At 36.2% G+C, this 22526-nt stretch overlaps 1 protein-coding gene across 8 annotated transcripts in view; it reads right to left on the reverse strand.

Annotated features, from left to right (window-relative positions):
- The window catches only part of wrd (well-rounded), a 197715-nt gene that overhangs the window by 101645 nt on the left and 73544 nt on the right, over positions 1-22526 (reverse strand). Inside the window, exon 1 of one of the 8 annotated variants that reach the window (XM_067784998.1) lies at positions 9590-9608. The exons of the other annotated variants lie outside the window; for them this stretch is intronic. The gene's annotated coding sequence lies outside the window, so the exon portion shown is untranslated. Of the gene's footprint in view, positions 1-9589; positions 9609-22526 lie in introns of those variants that run through there. 8 annotated transcript variants of the gene reach the window in all.

The following is a 22526-nucleotide window of genomic DNA, read 5'->3' on the forward strand; positions in this document are numbered from 1 at the left end:
TTGTCCATGAAAAATTTTCGTTTGTACAGCTTTTGTTAAAAAGTTATAACAAAAATATTTTGTTTTCGAAAAAACCCAACAAATTTTTTGTTTCGCTTTATTGTGCTAAATCGTATGTCCGTCGTTTGCCCATCGTTTGTCCACGTTTGTCCAGGAAAAATTTTCGTTTGTCCACCTTTTGTTAAAAAGTTATTTCAAAAAAACAAAAATCGAGCAATTAAAAAAACCAAATGCCATTCGTTTGTCCACGTTTGTCCAGGAAAAATTTTCGTTTGTCCACCTTTTGTTAAAAAGTTATAACAAAAATATTTTTTTTCAAAAAAACCCAAAAAATTTTTTGTTTCGCTTTATTGTGCTAAATCGTATGCCCGTCGTTTGCCCATCGTTTGTCCATGTTTGTTCAGGAAAAATTTTCGTTTGTCCACCTTTTGTTAAAAAGTTATTTCAAAAAAAAAAATCGTGTGTGAAGTTGGCACCTCCATTTACGAGTAATTAATAAAACCAAATGCCGTTCGTTTGTTAAAAAGTTTCCGTTCGTTTGTAAAAAATTCATTTTGTTAAAAAGTTATTTCGAAAAATCAAAAATTGTGTGTGAAGTTGGCACCTCCATTTACGAGTAATTAAAAAAACCAAATGCCATTCGTTTGTCCATCGTTTGTCCCCGATTGTCCAGGAAACATTTTCGTTTGTCCACCTTTTGTTAAAAAGTTATTTCAAAACAAGTAAGGAAGGCTAAGTTCGGGTGTAACCGAACATTACATACTCAGTTAAGAGCTATGGAGACAAAATAAGGGAAAATCACCATGTAGGAAAATGAACCTAGGGTAACCCTGGTAAGAGGGAGTGGGTAATAGTTCTATAGGTGAACGCCATTTAGGGATATCGCCATAAAGGTGGACCAGGGCTGACCCTAGAATTTGTTTGTACGATATGGGTTTCAAATGAAAGGTGTTAATGAGTATTTTAAAAGGGAGTTGGCCTTAGTTCTATAGGTGGACGCCTTTTCGAGATATCGCTATAAAGGTTGACCAGGGGTGACTATAATGTGTTTGTAGGATATGGGTATCTAATTAAAGGTATTAATGAGGGTTTTAAAAGGGAGTGGCCCTTAACTGTATATGTGAAGGCGTTTTCGAGATATCAACCAAAATGTGGACCAGGCTGACCCAGAACATCATCTGTCGGGTACCGCTAATTCATTTATATATGTAATACCACGAACGGTATTCCTGCCAAGATTCCAAGCCCTTGATTTCGCCCTGCAGAACTTTTTCATTTACTTCTACTTAATATGGTAGGTGTCACACCCATTTTACTAAGCTTTTTTTTAAAGTTATATTTTGCGTCAATAAACCAATCCAATTACATTTGGTTTTTTTAATTACTCGTAAATGGACCTACATCCTGGACAAACATGGACAAACGATGGGCAAACAACGGACATACGATTTAGTACAATAAAGCGAAACAAAAATTTTTTTTGGGTTTTTTCGAAAAAAAATGTTTTTGTTATAACTTTTTAACAAAAGGTGGACAAACGAAAATTTCTTCTGGACAAACGTGGACAAACGATGGACAAACGATGGACAAACGAATGGCATTTGGTTTTTTTAATTACTCGTAAATGGAGGTGCCAACTTCACACACGATTTTTTTTTTTTTTAAATAACTTTTTAACAAAAGGTGGACAAACGAAAATTTTTCCTGGACAAACCTGGGACAAACGATGGGCAAACGACGGACATACGATTTAGCACAATAAAGCGAAACAAAAAATTGTTTGGGTTTTTTGGAAAAAAAATGTTTTTGTTATAACTTTTTAACAAAAGGTGGACAAACGAATGGCATTTGGGTTTTTAATTACTCGTAAATGGAGGTGCCCACTTCACACACGATTTTTGTTTTTTTGAAATAACTTGTTAACAAACGATGGACAAACGAATGGCATTTGGGTTTTTAATTACTCGTAAATGGAGGTGCCCACTTCACACACGATTTTTGTTTTTTTGAAATAACTTGTTAACAAAAGGTGGAAAAACGAAAATTTCTCCTGGACAAACATGGACAAACGATGGACAAACGACGGACATACGATTTAGCACAATAAAGCGAAACAAAATTTTTTTTAGGTTTTTTCGAAAATAAATGTTTTTGTTATAACTTTTTAACAAAAGGTGGACAAACGCAAATTTTTCCTGGACAAACGTGGACAAACGATGGACAAACGAATGGCATTTGGTTTTTTTAATTACTCGTAAATGGAGGTGCCAACTTCACACACGATTTTTTTTTTTTAAATAACTTTTTAACAAAAGGTGGACAAACGAAAATTTTTCCTGGACAAACGTGGACAAACGATGGGCAAACGACGGACATACGATTTAGCACAATAAAGCGAAACAAAAAATTTTTTTGTTTTTTTCGAAAAAAAAAATGTTTTTGTTATAACCTTTTAACAAAAGGTGGACAAACGAAAATTTTTCCTGGACAAACGATGGACAAACGAATGGCATTTGGTTTTTTTAATTACTCGTAAATAGAGGTGCCAACTTCACACACGATTTTTGTTTTTTTGAAATAACTATTTAACAAAAGGTGGACAAACGAAAATTTCTCCTGGACAAACGATGGGCAAACGACGGACATACGATTTAGCCCAATAAAGCGAAACAAAAATTTTTTTGGGTTTTTTCGAAAAAAAAAATGTTGTTGTTATAACTTTTTAACAAAAGGTGGACAAACGAAAATTTTTCGTGGACAAACGTGGACAAACGAATGGCATTTGGTTTTTTTAATTACTCGTAAATGGAGGTGCCAACTTCACACACGATTTTTTTTATACTTAGTTGAGCAGAGCTCACAGAGTATATTAACTTTGATTGCATAACGGTTGGTTGTACAGGTATAAAGGAATCGAGATAGATATAGACTTCCATATATCAAAATCATCAGTATCGAAAAAAATTTGATTGAGCCATGTCCGTCCGTCCGTTCATCCGTCTGTCCGTTAACACGATAACTTGAGTAAATTTTGAGGTATCTTGATGAAATTTGGTATGTAGGTTCCTGGGCACTCATCTCAGATCGCTATTTAAAATGAACGATATCGGACAATAACCACGCCCACTTTTTCGATATCAAAAATTTCGAAAAATCGAAAAAGTGCGATAATTCATTACCAAATACGCATTAAGCGATGAAACTTGGTAGGTGAGTTGAGCTTGTGACGCAGAATAGAAAACTAGTAAAATTTTGGACAACGGGCGGGGCACCGCCCACTTTTAAATGAAGGTAATTTAGAAGTTTTGCAAGCTGTAATTTGGCAGTCGTTGAAGATATCATGATGAAATTTGGCAGGAACGTTATTCTTATTACTTTATGTCTGCTTAATAAAAATTAGCAAAATCGGAGAACGACCACGCCCACTTTTTAAAAAATTTTTTTTTTAAATTCAAATTTTAAAAGGAAAGTTAATATCTTTACAGCATATAAGTAAATTATGCCAACATTCAACTCCAGTAATGATATGGTGCAACAAAATACAAAAATAAAAGAAAATTTCAAAATGGGCGTGGCTCCGCCCTTTTTCATTTAATTTGTCTAGGATGCTTTTAATGCCATAAGTCGAACAAAAATTAACCAATTCTTGTGAAATTTGGTAGAGGCTTAGCTCCTAGGACGATAACTGTTTTCTGTGAAAAAGGGCGAAATCGGTTGAAGCCACGCCCACTTTTTATACAAAGTCGACCGTCTGTCCTTCCGCTCGGCCGTTAACACGATAACTTGAGCAAAAATCGATATATCTTTACTAAACTCAGTTCACGTACTTATCTGAACTCACTTTGTATTGGTGTGAAAAATGGCCGAAATCCGACTATGACCACGCCCACTTTTTCGATATGGAAATTACGAAAAAGAAAAAAATGCCATAATTATATACCAAATACGAAAAAAGGAATGAAACATGGTAATTGTATTGGTCTATTGACGCAAAATATAACTTTAGAAAAAAACTGGGTAAAATGGGTGTGACACCTACCATATTAAGTAGAAGAAAATGAAAAAGTTTTGCAGGGCGAAATCAAAAGCCTTTGGAATCTTGGAAGGAATACTGTACGTGGTATTACATATATAAATAAATTAGCGGTACCCGACAGATGATGTTCTGGATCACCCTGGTCTACATTTTGGTAGATATCTCGAAAACGCCTTCACATATGCAACTAAGGGCCACTCCCTTTTAAAACCCTCATTAATACCTTTAATTTGATACCCATATCGTACAAACACATTCTAGAGTCACCCCTGGTCCACGTTTATGGCGATATCTCGAAAAAGCGTCCACATATAGAACTAAGGCCCACGCCTTTTTAAAATACTTATTAACACCTTTCATTTGATACCCATATCGTACAAAAAAATTCTAGAGTCACCCATGGCCCACCTTTATGGCGATATCTCGAAAAGGCATCCACCTATAGTACTAAGGCCCACTCCCTTTTAAAATACCCATTAACACCTTTCATTTGATACCCATATCGTATAAAGGAATTCTAGAGTCACCCCTGGTCCACCTTTATGTCGATATCTCGAAAAGGTGTCCACCTATAGAACTAAGGCCCACGCCCTTTTAAAATACTCATTAACACCTTTCATTTGATACCCATATCGTACAAAAAAATTCTAGAGTCACCCCTGGCCCAACTTTATGGCGATATCTCGAAAAGGCATCCACCTATAGTACTAAGGCCCACTCCCTTTTAAAATACCCATTAACACCTTTCATTTGATACCCATATCGTACAAACAAATTCTAGAGTCACCCCTGGTCCACCTTTATGGCGATATCTCGAAAAGGCGTCCACCTATAGTACTAAGGCCTACTCCCTTTTAAAATACCCATTAACACCTTGCATTTGATACTCATATCGTACAAACAAATTCTAGAGTCACCCCTGGCCCACCTTTATGGCGATATCTCGAAAAGGCATCCACCTATAGAACTAAGACCCACTCCCTTTTAAAATACCCATTAACACCTTTCATTTGATACCCATATCGTACAAACAAATTCTAGAGTCACCCCTGGTCCACCTTTATGGCGATATCTCGAAATGGCGTCCACCTATAGAACTAAGGCCCACACCCTTTTAAAATACTCATTAGCACCTTTCATTTGATACCCATATCGTACAAACAAATTCTAGAGTCACCCCTGGTCCACCTTTATGGCGATATCTCGAAAAGGCGTCCACCTATAGTACTAAGGCCCACTCCCTTTTAAAATACCCATTAACACCTTTCATTTGATACCCATATCGTACAAACAAATTCTAGAGTCACCCCTGGCCCACCTTTATGGCGATATCTCGAAAAGGCATCCACCTATAGAACTAAGCCCACTCCCTTTTAAAATACCCATTAACACCTTTCATTTGATACCCATATCGTACAAACAAATTCTAGAGTCACCCCTGGTCCATGTTTATGGCGATATCTCGAAAAGGCGTCCACATATAGAACTAAGGCCCACGCCCTCTTAAAATACTCATTAACACCTTTCATTTGATACTCATATCGTACAAACAAATTCTAGAGTCACCCCTGGTCCACCTTTATGGCGATATCTTGAAAAGACGTCCACCTATAGAACTTAGGCCCACTCCCTTTTAAAATTATCATTAACACATTTCATTTGATACCCATATCGTACAAACAAATTCTCGAGTCAGGCCTGGTCCAACTTTATGGCGATATTCATAAATGGCGTCCAGCTATAGATCTATGGCCCACTTCCTCTTAAAATACTCTTTAATACCTTCCATTTGACACATGTCATACAAACACATTCCAGGGTTACCCTAGGTTCCTTTTACAACATGGTGATTTCCCTTACTTTGTCTCCACAGCTCTCAACTGAGTATGTAATGTTCGGTTACACGCGAACTTAGCCTTCCTTACTTGTTTTTTAAATAACTTTTTAACAAAAGGTGGACAAACGAAAATTTTTCCTGGACAAACGTGGACAAACGAGGGGCAAACGACGGACATACGATTTAGCACAATAAAGCGAAACAAAAAAATTTTTGGGTTTTTTCGAAAAAAAATGTTTTTGTTACAACTTTTTAACAAAAGGTGGACAAACGAAAATTTTTCCTGGACAAACGTGGACAAACGATGGACAAACGAATGGCATTTGGTTTTTTTAAATACTAGCAAATGGAGGTGCCAACTTCACACAGGATTTTTTTTTTTTTAAACTTTTTAACAAAAGGTGGACAAACGAAAAATTTTCCTGGACAAACGTGGACAAACGAATGGCATTTAGTTTTTTTAAATGCTCGCAAATGGAGGTGCCAACTTCACACACGATGTTTTTTTTTTTTGAAATAACTTTCTAACAAAAGGTGGACAAACGAAAATTTTTCCTGGACAAACATGGACAAACGGTGGACAAACGAATGAGATATGGTTTTTTAAATTATTCGCCCAAGTAGGTGCCAACTTCACAGAGCTGGCCAGGAAAGCTTCCGAAATGGCCATAAGCGTGGCGAACAGCTCCGTACGACCACCGCTGGGTTATATCCTGAGGAAAATCGAAGAATATGAGATTAGGGCAACGAACTCGCTGTGGACCCACCAGGGATGATTGCGAGGTCTCAAGGTGCTTATGGCCATGCTTGGATAGAAAAAGAAGTATTTCCTTTACAAGCTAAACAAATCTGCAGTGAAAGTGAGTATGAGTCATCGCAGGTCACTGCGCGCCTGCATAATTTTCCGACGGTGGCGCATACCAACAAGCTTCGTCTGCAAAAGCTGTCATGATGAGGAGGAAGAGGAGTTGATTCATCACTTTCAGTGACGACTCAGATTTCTGAGCGCACGAAGAATATTTAATGATGACCGGTACGAGCCGATATCAACATAAACAAAACAAATACGAGGCGCTATATACCGCCGAATAGATTTTGGCCGAGAGCTTCTCTTCTTTTTCGCGCTACTTTATAATGTTTCCTACAAGTTGGCGGGACGAGACCTATTGTACAGTTTTACGCGGACCCCAAACGGCATTTGCAAGCAGATTAGGTTTCACTGAGAAGCTTTTCATGGCAGAAATATACTCGGAGTGTTTGTCAAATCACTGCTGAGCGGCGGTACCGTTCAGAAACTTTTTTTCTAATTAAAAACAGTTGTGTCAGAATTTTTGATATTGAAGGAACAGGTGGAAAACGATTTAAGTTCCCCCTTGGTGTTACTAATTGGCGCCAGTTAGCAGAGTGAAAAAGCAGTTGGCGCGCTTTGTTGGGACAGCCATAACCGTTTAAACTGTTAAGCGCCAATTTGGTAAGTTAGTAAGTAACCTAACCTTATCAAACAAAATGAATCGGAACACAGAACTGCTTACTCACAATCAGGTGGAATCCTTGAAAGTTTGATAAACCTGAAGTTTGAAAATATCTCGAAACTCGCATTAATTTTTGACAACGTTTTTCGAAAGCGTATTTTAGAAATTCACCCATGCCAAAAGTAAACCAGTGAGGAAGGCTAAGTTCGGGTGTAATCGAACATTACATACTAAGCTGCCAAATTACAGTTTGCAAAACTTTTAAATTACCTTCTTTTAAAAGTGGGCGGTGCCACGCCTATTGTCCAAAATTTTACTAATTTTCTATTCTGCGTCAAAATTTTTGATATCGTGGGCGTGGTTATTGTCCGATTTCGTTCATTTTAAATAGCGATCTGAGATGAGTGCCCAGGAACCTACATACCAAATTTCATTAAGATACCTTAAAATTTACTCAAGTTATCGTGTTTACGGACAGACGGACGGACGGACTGACATGGCTAAATGAATTCCTTTTTTCGCCCAGATCATTTTGATATATAGAAGTCTATATCTATCTCGATTATTTTATGCCCTTACGGGGTACCGTTATGCGAACAAAATTAATATACTCTGTGAGCTCTGCTCAGCTGAGTATAAAAAAGGTCAGAGTGGAGTTTTGAAATATTTTCAAAAACGTTTATGGAACTGGTTTGGGGGATTTCAAGCACGTACTTTATCGGAAACGGATTTTTGAAATAAATAAATGTAAATGTAAGGCGCGATAACCTCCGAAGAGATCTAAGGCCGAGCTTCTCTTCCAATTTGCGTCGTGCTCCTCTTTATTTTCCCTACAAATTGGCCGACCGGGACCTACATATTTTATGCCGACTCCGAACGGCATCTGCAAAGCAGATGAGTTTTTACTGAGAGCTTTTCATGGCAGAAATACACCCGGAGCGCTTGCCAAACACTGCCGAGGGGCGACCCCGCTTAGAAAAGTTTTCTTCTAATTTAAAGACCTTATTTCTAATTTTTGATGTTGCTTTGCCCGGGGTGCGAACCCAGGGCATACGGTGTGGTAGGCGGAGCACGCTACCATCACACCACGGTGGCCGCGGATTACGTATTTTATGTTTTAAAATTTATAAAGCTATTTAATAATTTGCAAATCATTTTTGCTGTTTTTTTACTCGCAGATGTATGTATGTATGTACATTGGGCTGGGTCGATTTGTATGGACAAAAGTTAACCGATATCGCGCCATCGATTTTTCGATAGGATTTGGGTTCAGGAAAAAAAGTTCCACTAAGCATAGCAAAAAAAAAAGTTTTCGAGCCTGCGAAATGTCATTTTTTTACTTTTTTTTTCGACTTTGATTTTTAAGGTTTTTTTCATGACCTACTAAAAAACGTTTTTAGCGGACATTTTTGGGTCGGACAGGGTATACATGAAAATTTTACAATCAAATGAAAATTTTTTAGTAGGTCATGAAAAAAACCTTAAAAATCAAAGTCGAAAAAAGTCAAAAAAATTAAATTTCGCAGGCTCGAAAATTATTTGTTTAGGTATGCGTAGTGGAACTTTTTTTCCTGAGCCCAAATCCTATCGAAAAATTGATGGCGCGATATCGGTTAATAAATCGACCCAATGTAATGTATGTACATTAGGGCGGGTCAAATTGTAGGAGGGGGGGGGACATCAGGTGCACATCCAGTTTCTGAATCTATGGGTCATACTGAGTAATATTGCCCATGGAACCATAGGTCTGAAATGAATTACGAGCCTCCCTAATTTTGTTAGAAAAAAAATTTTTTTTTAGAAATTTTTATAATTGTTTTTGTTAGAAAATATTTTGGGCTATTTAAAAATTGAATTTGCAATATGGAAAAGTAAAATATTCTTCGATTTTTGCAACAAATTCGTCGATTTTCTCCAAAAAGAAGCGATAAAATGCAAAAAATAGCAGGAAAGCGCCCTATAGCGACGAATATTTTACTTTTCCATATTGCAAATTCAATTTCTAAATAGCCCAAAATACTTCCTAACAAAAATATTAAAATTCAGAAATTGGATGTGCCTTTTAAAAATAACTTTGACCCACCCTAATGTACATACATAATAATAAAATATAAAAATCATTGAATTAAAATACATCGCAGCCACGAACGAAACAGAGCCAAGACAAATGCAATCAAACAGAAATGCCGAAACAATAGAAGACTCTATAAAGAAAATTTTATACGCAATTACTTTTGCACGCACTTTCTTTCGCATAGCAAAATGTTTTTCCTCCGCCCCTATGTTCCAACTGTTAGTCAAGTAGTATTAACCAACAATTAAGACGGCACAAAACGCCAGCTTTTAGATTAAATTCATTTATCAAAAATTAAAGCACACATACATACAAATGTTTTTTCACACAGATTCATAATTTTCACAAATGCAGTTATTTCTTTTGTTTATACATAAATGCATTATAGTTGTACATTATTAAATGTAAGCGCATATTTGTACATTATTTATAAAAAATTTATTATTTTTGTTTTTTTATAAAAATTTCATTGATTAATTTAAATTTATTAAATTTTGTCTGGCTGCAATACTCCGTTAAAGAAGAAAAATGTTATCCGTTCACAGCCGACCGCTATACCGAACTAATGGGAGGAAAAAAAGTCTAGCGGAAAAATCAATATGATTTTCCACCGGACTATGAGCGTAAGGAAAATCCCACCCTGCCCCTTTGTCAAGGAAGTAACAAACCATACCATGCAAAAGTTGGTTGTTGCCGCATAAAAATGAATAATGGCATATGTACACACTTATGAACGCAGATATGTATGTATGTTGGTATAAGAGAGGAGTCGGGGGGAGGGAGGGCTGTGAAATATGCAAACGTTGATATGGATAAATATTTTAGCGGGCGGTTTCTAATAAAATATGCGGCTTAACGAATTTGTGTGCTCTCTCTATACTCCCTTTTAATTCATTGCAACGTGAACGCATGCCTCAAGGACAGTGTTGCCAAATATTTTTTTTCCAAGTCGTCAGACTCCGCCCAAAAAATCGTCAAAAATCGTCATATTTTTTTCTTTATTTATTTATTTATTTATTAGTCTACAATTTAAAAATTTATACAGACTAAAATGTTCAATTTACTTAAAATATGTAGTATAAGCGATATAAATAACATATTTATTCTACAAATTTATAAGAAGGATAGATTGTTGTGCATCAATTCTTATACGTATGCCCAAGCAGGCAGCCGTCGTGAGGATCTCGAAGGACGAGAATTGCTCAGAAAGGAGCTGTGTGCCCATTAGGGAGCGGAAATGAAGCGCTCATAAAGGAGCCAACGCGAAATGCTCATGAGGGAGCTGATTGCCCAATAGGGGGCTCTCGTGAGATGTAATGTAAGTTGTAGATGACGCAGAGACCAGTACGTTTTTGTAATGTATTTACTAGGCGTATGATCTATCACACTTTTATGTGTTTTGATTTGCCTGTGCTTGCATTAGATAAGCATTTTTTAATTTAGGTTAAATAGTATGCTTTTCTTTATTAAGAAAGGCGAGTCTGATATTGATGTAGTGCTTGTTGAAATCCAGACACAAACAACGAAAAGCTTCGTGCATTTCAAAATTAGATCTGCATGTACTCAGGAAGAGTGGTTGAAAATGTCTTGATGGCCTCATAGGGACATTAATCTTTATCTCACTTAGTCAAAATGGGCTATTCACAATCCCTCCCAATAATTTCACCATGAACAATACACCCAACATTTCCCTGCGGCTCTCAAGGGAAGGAAGTTCAATAAGCTTCAACCGGCTATTATAGGATGGAAGATTCCTTGTGGGATCCCACGATAAGTGACTTAACGCAAAAAGCAGGAACTGTTTTTGAACCGATTCCAGCTTGTCACAATAAATCTGATACCGTGGGGTTCTATGGCAACAACCAATAACAACCAAAGTTGAGTTAGGACGAAGTTGGGTTATTACCAGGGGACGTACGATTGTATGAGATCGCCGGATTTCATTCAACAATATTAACTTTTAAAGGGCTTTTCTGAAAATTGTCTTTGATTGTTATTTTTTGTTGCCACATACAACATATAAAATCGTTTTTAATTCATTTCATTTTATTTTATAAATAACAAAAACGTCCTAAAAGATAAATTTTGTATAACATACATTTTAACAATTATTTTTCTTTTGTTTTCTTTGAGCTCGAATCGAATCTCGCATAAACTCCTATATTATTTTAGATTCTTAGTTATACATTTTCGCATTCATTTTTTTTAGCATATTTATTTGCGGTTCAATATTAGGACAGGGAAAGTAATTAAATTTTAAATAATCTTGGGCTAGCAATATTCCTTTTAATGTATCAGTTTCCAGACGGTTTCGGATTTCTGTTTTGTTTAAATTTATTTTAGAAAAAAATCGTTCTACATTCGCTGAAGAGTGTGGCAAGCACATTAGATCTGCAACGAATGCATATAAATTAGAAAAAGCGTATATAGAGTTAGCTCTTTTGGTAGCAGAAATAGTTTTCTAAAGTAACTTCTGGAGGAACCTTCAAAATGTCTTCAAAATATGTCTTAAATTCTAAAAACTTTAATTTCCGAGCTCGAGGCCATACAATATTAAATAACAAACAAAGAAAACTGTTTATTTGTATATGTTATATATTGTCGTTTTTTATTTATCGATATTTCGACTTCAATTAGGAGTCATCTTCAGGACTAGAAATACAAAAATACAAGTATTATAATAAAAAACATAAAAGTACATGTATACATTTGACTTACATCGTTGGATGTACCAGATCGACTAATTTAAAATTTGATATGACAAAAACGAAAATAAACATAAAAAGTAAACAAATAAAGAACCGTAATTATAAACAAAATTCTTAACTAACAATATAGCATAAAAAGTTAAAGTGTGAGCGACACCCATAGCATAAGTATGTATTAAATTCCCACCAGGTAAATGTTGTTGTATAACACTCTCAGCATTAATTTTTGCAATTTTGCTTTACCAATTGTCGGCAAAATTGCAAAAATTAATGCTGAGAGTGTTATACAACAACATTTACCTGGTGGGAATTTAATACATACTTATGTTATGGGTGTCGCTCACAGTTTAACTTTTTATGCTATATTGTTGTTAGTTAAGAATTTTGTTTATAATTACGGTTCTTTATTTGTTTACTTTTTATGTTTATTTTCGTTTTTGTCATATCAAATTTTAAATTAGTCGATCTGGTACATCCAACGATGTAAGTCAAATGTATACATGTACTTTTATGTTTTTTATTATAATACTTGTATTTTTGTATTTCTAGTCCTGAAGATGACTTCTAATTGAAGTCGAAATATCGATAAATAAAAAACGACAATATATAACATATACAAATAAACAGTTTTCTTTGTTTGTTATTTAATATTGTATGGCCTCGAGCTTGACAATTTACTAACATTTTTACAAACTAAAGGCCAAAAAACCAACAAAAAAATTAACTTTAATTTCCTATACTCGCTATCAATATCCCGCACAATTTTCTGATCGATTGTGTGCGAAAAATTATGCCAAGAATACTTTTTTTCAGCAACTTCTTTGGGATCCATGAAACTTAAGTTTTGTAGAACATCGTTAAAATAAAAACGCTTTCTAATTTGATCACAAAGTTCAATAAAAAAAAATACAATCTTGTCTATCGCATAAACTTCTATATAAATCTGATCAATTTGCAATATATTTGAAATGTTTTTATAATCTATAATTCCTATGTTGTCTAATTTAATACATTCCGGCTTTACAAAATTATACAATATACTTAAATAAGTATTTTTATTTCTGAATACATATTATGTACTTGAAGCCCCTCACTCTGGAAAATTGTATTAACTTTATTAATATTTTGAAGGATATACTTCAGGATGGAGAGATAAATTTCATTCATATCATCCAAGTTATCAACAATGGTTTTTGCACTGTCTATTTTGTCAACATTAACAGCGAAGTTAAAAAATATGTTTAATGGCTCATAAAGTTCTAATACTTTGTATACTACTGCCCCTAGGGATAGCCAGCGAGTTTGACATGGATGTAGCATCTTTTTTGGCTGCAATTCCAATAGCGCAATTATATTTTTCAATTGAGTAGGTACTTCTCTGAGAACTATTGGAAACGTAATTATACACATTGCGCACCAATGTTTCTACACTGCTGGGTAGCCTTAAGCAGGAATACACTGAAATAAAAAGACTGGTTAAATCAACCGAAATACGGGTCAATTCAACCGAAATTTCTGTTAATTTTTATCCATCGCAACAAGATGTTGAATCAACTGCGCACAAATCGTTGATTCGTAATTGGCCGTTTTAGTAGTCAAATGAACAAAAAAAGTTGTTGCGACAGCTTTGTTCGAAAGTACCTATGTTGCCATATACATAAATAAATAAATGTAAGGCGCGATAACCTTCGAAGAGATCTAAGGCCGAGCTTCTCTTCCAATTTGCGTCGTGCTTCTCTTGATTTTCCCTACAAATTGGCCGGACGGGACCTACATGTTTTATGCCGACTCCGAACTGCATCTTCTGCAAGGCAGATGAGTTTTCAGAGCTTTTCATGGCAGAAATACTCTCGGAGCGCTTGCAAAACACTGCCGAGGGGTGACCCCGCTTAGAAAAATTTTCTTGTAATTGAAAAACCTTATTTCTAAAATTTTGATGTCGCTTTGCCAAATTTTATATTTTATAATTTATTTAATATATAGTTTTGAACTTCGCTTTGCAAATAGAAATGAAAATAGGAGTCACAAAACTGATTCTCAATTCTTTCAGTTGCCGCTCAGCTCATTCTCAATTTCTTCTCTCGCATGTAGTTGCCACACTTGATTGTTTCGAACTAGTAGTATAAATGTTTGACATAACATTTTAAATAGAGAACTTGTAAGTTATAGAAAAGTAAAGAATCAAATCGCTAGAAGGCAATTCACCACTGGAGTAACTTTACATGTAATTCGGAAAGTTTAATTTTCGTAACACTTTAAGTTGAAACGATTTCAAAACAACTCAAACTTTTATGTTGTTGGAAACATCAACATTAAAAAAGGATGTTTTTTTATTATCTTATTAAATTCGTTCGCGTGAGTGAATATTCGTAAAAACTTGAACAAAATGTTACTAACTTTGGAAAAATCCTGTTCGTTCAAACAAAACTTTTGCAACAAGAGGGCGCAATTTTGCATTTCGCTTGAAGGAGAATTTGCAAAATTGTACCCGATAAATAGGTGTCCCGGTATCTTATAATTTTTTGCACAGTAAATTCAAAAAATGGTTTTTCGTTTTGTATTGATGACTGAAAAACTAGTTTTTTGTTGTTTTCCTATTTTGTGTGTTTTTCCATTTGGTGGTTTTCTTATTATGGTATTTTTTTTTAAACAAGTGGCACCATCGTCATAAATACAAAATAGAGAGCGCAGTGAGCGTAAAATTCTCTTTGAAATTTGCTCATGTATGACTGTTAATCGCTGTTGAAATGACCAGTAAGATCAGTTGTGTTAACAGAAAAATCAGTTAGATTGATTAGGAATCTGTCAATTTTGCAGAATTTTGTTAACTTAAGAGCGACAATTTCTCTTCTGTTGAAATGACTAAACTAATTTGTTCGCTTGACAAAGAACTCGGTCGAATTAACCGTAATTCGATCAATTTCACCGAATCTCCGTTAAATCAAGAACAACAGAACCGATTTGTTGATTTACTAGCACCATTTCTTTCAGTGTACGAAGAGCAAAGTGCCAAAGAATGACATATACATTTATATGTAATTAAGTTAGGAATTTCTTTTTCAAAAATTCGGGCGACCGACTGCTTCGAGCCGGTCATGTTATTAGCTGCTTCTACAGCAAAAGCTAGCATATTTTTAGTATAGGGTCTACATTGTTCAATAAAGATGAGATACGAGCTCAATTTTAAATATGTATATGTAATTTCTTGGTGTTTGAATATTTAAAATAAATATTACATAGAAGGCAGGTTTAAATCGTCATTTTTCATTACAAAATCGTCAAAGCGTCGTCAATCTGTCAACGCTGCTCGAGGATGTGATTGAGAGCGCAAGAGATAGATAAAGCGCACACACCTGTACATAACACAATTTGAGTTGAAAAAAAAAAATTTAAGTACATTTCATTCAAAGCATTTTTCCGGCAAGCTTGTCTGTATGCGTGTTATTCTCAAAATCAAGTAAATTTTGAGAGAGACAAAGTACGCCATTAATGAGGTGTAAATAGTTTAACACCATTACGGTTTCCACTTTGGTCTATTTGAACACAAAATGGTCCTTTTCAACCTCACTTGGTCCGCAAGTCTCTTTTTCCAAATGGTGTTCCTTTTTAAACGTTTTTATTTAGCTTGACTTGACAGGCAGGCCGCACGGCCGTTGTGAACGAATTTTGTAATTGAAATTTAAGTAACTTCCCGGTAAGCTACAAGCTTGAAACTTGGAATATAGTTCAGAACCCGATGACAATGCAATAATAAGAAAAAAATCGCCGCTAGGTGGCGCAAGGATCGAGATATTCGCAAAAATAGTATTTGTGGTCCGATTTTGCTCATATTTGGAACACATAATACATACAAGAATAGAAATCGACCTATGAAAAAAATCGCCGCTAGGTGGCGCATGGATCGAGATATTCACAAAAATCGTATTTGTGGCCCGATTTGGCTCATATTTGGAACACATAATACATATAAGAATAGAAAGCGACCTATAAAAAAAAATTGCCGCTAGGTGGCGCAAGGATCGAGATATTCACAAAAATCGTATTTGTGGTCCGATTTGGCTCATGTTTGGAACACATAATACATACAAGAATAGAAAGCAGACATGCTTAACCAACGAACCGATATCATTTCGTTACGATAATTAACGTTAATAAACGAAACAAAGTCATTTCGTTTCGTTTATTAACGTTAAGAACGTCAAATTAACGAAATGATTTCGTTTCGTTTTCTGCCATATCAAAACGAAATCAAATCGTTTATGTTGATTATTAATTTCAAACTATGCTGGCAAAGCTGTTTGGTGGCAGAGTCATTAAAGGTGAAAGCATTAGCCAAGCTGACTGTAACTTTTCTCATGAATTTTGACAGTACGAACATTTCTCAGAGTATTTTTGACATTACCACCAACGAATTACACAAACAAACTACATGGAGTTTGTGTGTGTATGTCCGCTCGCTGTTACCACCTTACGGCTTCACCATGGCTATAGCATTGCCAGCACAATTCAAACATAAAGTATCACGTTTTTGTTAACGTTTTTAACGTTAACGAAAGCTTTTCGTTTCGGTTAAAAACGAGATACAATTTATCTTGATAATTTCTTTATCGATAATATTTCGAAGTGTTTCAGCGGAAACGGTGGAAATTTTTTGATAAACGATTAGCTTAACGTTAAGGTGCATCCCTGATAGAAAGCGACCTATGAAAAAAATCGCCGCTAGGTGGCGCAAGTATCGAGATATTCACAAAAATCGTATTTGTGGTCCAATTTGGTCCATATTTGGAACACATAATACATACATGAATAGAAAGCGACCTATGATGCCCGATTTGACTCATATTTGGAACAAATATTGCATACAGTCCGGTAGAAGTGACATCAAAATATTTTGGAGTTGGAGGAGGGACAAGCATACGTGGCGCAGAGTCGAGTAAAGCCTTTGGAAGAATTATGTATTCAGGACTTAGGTTGTAACAAATTGTCAGGAAAGAGTCCTTGTAATAATGAGTCACTAAATGAACTAAATAGATCGAGAAATAATAGGCAATTAAATAAAGACTAAAAACTTGAAAATAAAATAATTAAAAAAAAATGATTATGTTAAACGGTTTTATTGAAAACAATACTTACATGAAGTAATAATAATACGAAAAGCTAGAAAATAATTAGGTAGGTCCTAGGTACTAGTCATCACACTCCTTATCAATATAGGGCGTTGATGAGACAATTAAATAAAGGCGTTGGACGCGTCATATTTCTATTGATAGTCATAAGTAAAACCAACTGCAACTTAATCAGGTTATGCTACCTACGCCTTACATTTTTAAAATTTCACGCGCCCAACGCTTTTATTTAATTTTCTGATCAACGCCCTATATTGATAAGGAGTGTGATGACTAGTACCTAGGGCCTACCTAATTATTTTCTAGCTTTTCGTATTATTATTACTTCATGTAAGTATTGTTTTCAATAAGCCCGTTTAACTTAAAATTTTTTTTAATTATTTTATTATACAGTTACTACGATTTTGCTTCTTTACTTTCTTTTAATTCCTGCGAACTTTATTTATATCTATTTTGCATGACCTTTCAGCCTAATAATGCATTTGGAGGCTTTTAATGAATTTAAGCACCTCATCAAGCTTTTTACTCCATATCACGAAGGGATTAAGTGTGCCGCCACCTATGTATATGAGAGAGGATCTGCCTTGCAGGGTTACTCAGTCGCAGTGAATGGGAACCGACGTTTCATTCTCTAGTTCACAAAAGCGACAGATTTGTGTATTGAAAAGATTCTGCCATGAAAAGCTCTCAGTGAAAGCTCAGCTGCGTTGCAGATCAATTTGTAGGAAAAATTAAAAGGAGCACGACGCAAATTGGAAGAGAAACTCGGCCTTAAATCTCTTCGGAGGTTATTGCCATGGATATCTGAAAATTTCGTGAGATTCGGAACGTTTAACATTATTACCATGTGAACGTCATTCTCTATCCTCTATCATACCCTGCAAATAAATTTCTGGAGACATACCGGTTTAAAGCTCTCGGCATGGCGCCGAAGCTGGTATGTCTTCAAACCAATTTTGACAAGGGATGATGTAAAATCGTTACGACATACATACATCGAAAAAGATATAAATTAAGTAAAATTCTGCCACTGAGATCAGCTTGGAGGAGTTGTTCAAATAATTTTTGAGTTAGAGCGTTGCTCAAAAGAGTTCTCAAGTACTGCGGAGATAATATATTTCCTTACTCAGCCATCAATAAATTATGGGTATTTGTAATGTTTAATGTTTTGGGCCAAATATTTCAACTTACTTTATGCTTTGATGGAGCTTTTCGGCCCAGAATCGAGAAGGCAAAGTTAAGTTTTCCTTCACCAACATTTATAGGTATTCTTATTCGCCAGAAGGTATGAGGACTGTTTTACAAAAGCTAATTTATTCTGGTAAAGCTTTGATTAAAAAAAAAAATGATAAACCTTCAATCTTTCGTGTTCGCTGTTATGCTATATTATCCCAGCTATGATACGGAATTGATTGGCAATATGCTACCACTGCTCGCCTAAACCGTTCCGTCAAGGTCTCGTAAAGGATAGAGATGGGCAACTTCACCTTAGGTGGCTAACTACAACTATCTTTTGGTGCATCCGGCTAGTGGCTGTACCTACGGAAGCATCCACCAAAATCGTCCCTTGATTTCTGCTTGCCCTTTATTTCTTCCATTGTTAGGTATATCGCAATTTTTTCAGGGCTGTAACATCTGAAGTTCCATAGCGGACGTCAACCAGCCGAGAAGCAGCGCCTTCGTGCATGACCTTAACATATATTTGGTTCTTAATATGGTTGCCGATTTATTAATGAATAGTAGTATTGCCATAAAAGGTATTTTACTGACAGACACATAATCTGTGCGCCTTTATACTTTATCTTTTGATAGACAATCCTGCCCAATTCATCCGAATTTTTCGGAGTGGTTGCATTGATGCTCTCACTTTTTTTTGCAGAGCATCAGTTTTCTGCATTGCAGTTATCGGCATTGTCACGGGTGAAGGAAGTTAGCTTCGTGTACCTATATGTCACACCTAGGCAGAAATCCATGCAATAAGGGCATGTCTTCGAAGATGCTTATCCTCGAGGAGTATACTAATTATGACAGACAATCAGGCAGCCTTACGTGCCTTGCAGTCTTACACCATTACTTCTAAGCTAGTAGATGAATGCATAGCAGTCCTAAATGATATGGGAGCTAAAAAAAAGGTTTTGTTAGGATGGCTTCCCGGATCAGAGACATAAAGGGCATGCTTTAGCAGAACTCTATGGTACAGAGCCCTTCTTTGAACTCACAAAGGCACACACTAGGGAGACCATAAGTAGCTGGCAGCAGTTCAGACAAAATTTGATTGAATGCCAATGGCAAAGGCAGACCAAATTGTTTATACTGCCAGCAACGAGTGTAGCAGCCAAACACATTGATTGATCTAAGCAAACAGGACCTACGAACTCTCAGTGGATACTATACGGGAAAATGTAGCCTACGATATCACCTAAGTAAGTTAAATCTATCTGATACACACATCTACCGCTTTTGTGAGTTGGAGGTTGAAACGTTAGCTTTTAGTCCCTCCGTGATATGGAATAAAAAGCCTGAAGAGGATCTTAAATACATTAAAAGCCTCCACATACAATACTAGGCCGAAAGGAAAGTCAGAATAGATTTAAATAAGGGTGGCAGGGCAACTAATAATAATTATAATAATGTCACATCTGCGTACCACAATTTTGAAAATGAGATCAGTAATAGGTCGACTATGGAGGGAGGATGATCGTTAAACTTTTCTGTATACTGTGGCAAATGTTAACATCACTATGCAGTTAGTAAATAAGTGCACCACAACAATACAGGAAGCAGCCACACTTCTATACATGAACACATCAAAGTAATCAACTTATCCACGTACATAAAAGGCGACGAAGAATATCTCACATACACATATGCAGTCATCAGCTAAGAGACGAAGTTGCTACTCACACATACACACGCATATAGCTAGATAACCAAGTATGCGATACAACTGTTCCAGGTTCGTGAAAAGTCTAGACCTTAGGAGAAATATGCGAACGAAGCAACAGAGAGTATAAAAGCAGCGCAAGCTGAGAAATACATAACTAATCAGTTGGATTTAAACACGCTTTTGTGAAGTACGTGATAGTGAAGTATAATTGTACTACTCCCAAAATAGTCTAAATAAAGACCATTTTGTAATACTGAATGTTGAGTTATTTATTCGACAGTTCAGCGATTCGAACGTTAGCAGAAGGTGCATAATTATCGAAACATCCCAAAATTCGTTACAATACACATGGGCACGAGCGAGCTGCGATCATTCTCGCTTGGTGGTTACTGAGCTCACTGCTGCTCATATAAACACTTATTTTAGTATATTCTCTCAGCCAGCTCGCCGTACTAAAAAATATGATCAGGTGCTAACAGACCAAAGTGCGCGCAATGCTACTGTTCACTATCGTTTGTTTTTTTGTGCGCACGAAATTACGAAAGGCCCAGCCACAACGTAGTTTTTCATATAGATGCGTTCAACGCAATATTATGCATGCCAGTAACATCGCCACAATCACGCAAGATGTTGCGCTTGTAAATATGAAGGAGCTTCAGACTTAGCAATTGAAGTTCATTTCGCCTTGCTCATTCACATACAAAATTCCGCGAAGCACTGTTATAAATATTCTCACTAGACAAGAAAAATACTTGCTAACATATATTCATTTATTAAATTGCAGTTTTTAGCTGTGAAAAAATTAGAACACTATCAACGAGTTGGAAAAATAATTTCACTTTCAAAGTGTGAGAGCACTTTTAGCCAAAGCAAATGTCGAATTCTTCTTCTTATGCTTTGCTTGCAACAAAAGTTGGAAGTTTGCTACTTTTTCATGTCAGATGGCGTCAGTGTGGCTCGTTCTGCCGTTCTCCATAAAAATACGTGCAATCAAATCATCAGGCACAAGATTGCGTTAAACGCATTTATATGAAAAACTGCTTATGTTACTTTGCTGGCATGTATTACATGCCCTTAGAACTAGCTGGGCGAGCCAAGTTTGTCTTCGCCCTCCTCTATACGATATCGTAAACAGCGGTAGTCGGAATTCATCATAGTCTCTCATTCCATTAAACGCCAGCAACCATAAACTTATAATTTATTTAATAATTTGACTTAAGATTTTTAAGAATTAATGAGCTTAACACCGATAAATGATAATTGTTATTCAATTATTATTTTTGGTTTTATTGGGAAAAACTGAAAAGAAGGAAACATTTAATTTTTATTTTATTTTATTTTCATTTTCTTTTCAGTTTTTCCCAATAAAACAAAAAAAAAAAATTGAATACCTATTATCATTTATCGGTGTTAGGTTGAGATAGGTTGAACTGGCCGGTCCATGAGGACCTCACATAGACTGAATGAGTCCGTAGTGTTACCAGAAGTTTGTTTTTAATGATAGAAGCAACTTTGTTAGTCTAAAGCTGGAGTCATTGGTGCCGTATGTCGTATCGCTGTATCCGTATCCCTAACGTAATCAGCTGTTTATCGTTACGACGGTAAACCAAAACCCAATTGGTTGGCTACGATACGGTTACGACCTTAGCGGCACCAATAATCGATTGCATTGATTCTCATAAGGTTGGTCGAATCAGCTGTTAAAAGGTTACCGATACGGTTACTGATAAAGCACCAATGTCTCCAGCTTAAGGTTGGAAGACGATCATGTGCACCTCTCGCCTTCGCTTAATATCGCCCAGTCTTATTGGGACGTCTACGGAGCAAGCTTCAAGGGATGCGGCCTTTTTAGCTAGTTCATCCGCTTTTTCATTCCCATCTATTCCCATATGCCCTGGGACCAATATAGATGTATGATTCTCCCTGATTCTCTCCAGGGACTGCTTACACCCTAACACGCATTTAGATGCTGTGCTATGCGATATTATAGCCTTAATTGCTGCTTGACTGTCAATATAAAAGTTAACACGGTTGCAGCTTCAGCTATTCTCTTCCAGGGTTTCTACTGCTTTGGTTACGGCTACAATTTCCGCTTGGAAGACGCTACAGTAATCCGGCAGCCTGTAGGATCTGTTTATTTCCCGATCAGCACAGTATACCGCAGATCCTACTCCTTCCACTACTTTGTAACCATCTGTGTACACATGTATCGCCTCGTCCGCAATTTGAGCACCCTTGCGCTAACCGTCCACCTCTATTGTGGCCTTAAGATCGCCCTCGAAGCGCAGATAGGGAATCAGGTAGTCTGTTCGTCTTGTGATTGATGACGCTATACTATTATGGCCGTATGGTCGGCGCTAAAGCTGCCCCGATGCACCGAGCCTGG

Source organism: Eurosta solidaginis, chromosome 1, assembly GCF_040869045.1.
Source record: "Eurosta solidaginis isolate ZX-2024a chromosome 1, ASM4086904v1, whole genome shotgun sequence".
Lineage (NCBI taxonomy): Eukaryota > Metazoa > Arthropoda > Insecta > Diptera > Tephritidae > Eurosta > Eurosta solidaginis.